The sequence below is a fragment of the Prionailurus viverrinus genome, chromosome X, assembly GCF_022837055.1.
Source record: "Prionailurus viverrinus isolate Anna chromosome X, UM_Priviv_1.0, whole genome shotgun sequence".
Taxonomy (NCBI): Eukaryota; Metazoa; Chordata; class Mammalia; order Carnivora; family Felidae; genus Prionailurus; species Prionailurus viverrinus.
Window position 1 is genome coordinate 66547478 of NC_062579.1, and position 1286 is coordinate 66548763.

Consider the following 1286-nt stretch of genomic DNA (forward strand, 5'->3'; position numbering starts at 1 on the left):
TAAATGATATTTGCTCAACTTTCTCCTCGGTCCATCCACAAGAATCACAGGTTTGAAGTTTTAGAATTTTTCTCCCTCCCAATTCTCTGCTCTTGTACATAAGACTCAAAAGAAATTTAAAAAAAAAGAAAGAAAAAGAAAAAGAAAAATACTTATTTTCCTTTTCAGATAAGACAGAATAGATGATAAGGTTGGGGGCAGCTGATAACTGTTTATAATCTTGTTCAGTAACCTACACTAAATAGATTGTATTTGGGATGAAGTATCAGTTAGGGAGATGAGGCGAAATTGCATATAAATTTGTCCTTGTCTTCTGACATTTACTCAAGTTTTGTCTACTAGAAACTATGAAGATCGAAATTCTTTCTCTGATTCCCTATGGAATTTTGGGTGTTGAAGCCACAAAGTTTACGAAAACATTTTTTTCACTATTAATATTACCAAGTATGAATTACTTAGTCTATCATCTGTGATGAGTCTTTTTGCTAAAATAAAATTGAAATTTGCATTTTTATTTATTTAAATCATTGAAAATATAATCTGTAAAATAAATGAGGTTAAAAAAAGTAAACTGAAAGAAAGCAATTATCTGTCAACTGTAAACATCCCACTTATAAAGGTAATCTTAATAACCTGAAATTCTTATAGGCAACTCTTGAGTTAATTTCTCCAACTTTGAAGGCATACTAAACTTAGGCAAAAATTAAAGAAACTTTTATCCCTTTTAAATTACATGAGATAATAGCAACTACCTGCATATAACTCTTGGGAAACACAAAGAGTTGGTGATAATTTTCTTTAGACACAACCACTAAACTATCCCATAATGGATACATATTTCTTTCCTTTAAGACAAAAACAAAAGACAAATATGACTGGCATGGTTCCTAAGGTAGCTAGACTAGCATGGTCATACTATTTATGAATAGCCATTATATCATACTATTTAATTACAGCTGTAGAAAATATTTCAAATAAAAGATAAGAAATTAATTTCCTTAAGACTCAATTCAGCAAAATTCAACTAACATTTAATGAGTATTTTCTGGGCAATATCCTAGGTTCTAGTTATAAAGTACCAAAAAACATAATTTCAGCTCTCAAGGTTCTCTCAGTATGGTAGAAAAAAATAGTTATGTTAATCAAATAAGTACCTGATCGTGTTATGCATACAATAAAAATCAGTATGCATACTATATAAAAGCAGCATAGAAGAAGTAACTCACTTGGATATGAGACTTAATGAAGTTTTCTTTCACACAGTGTATGATAACTTAAAAATATTG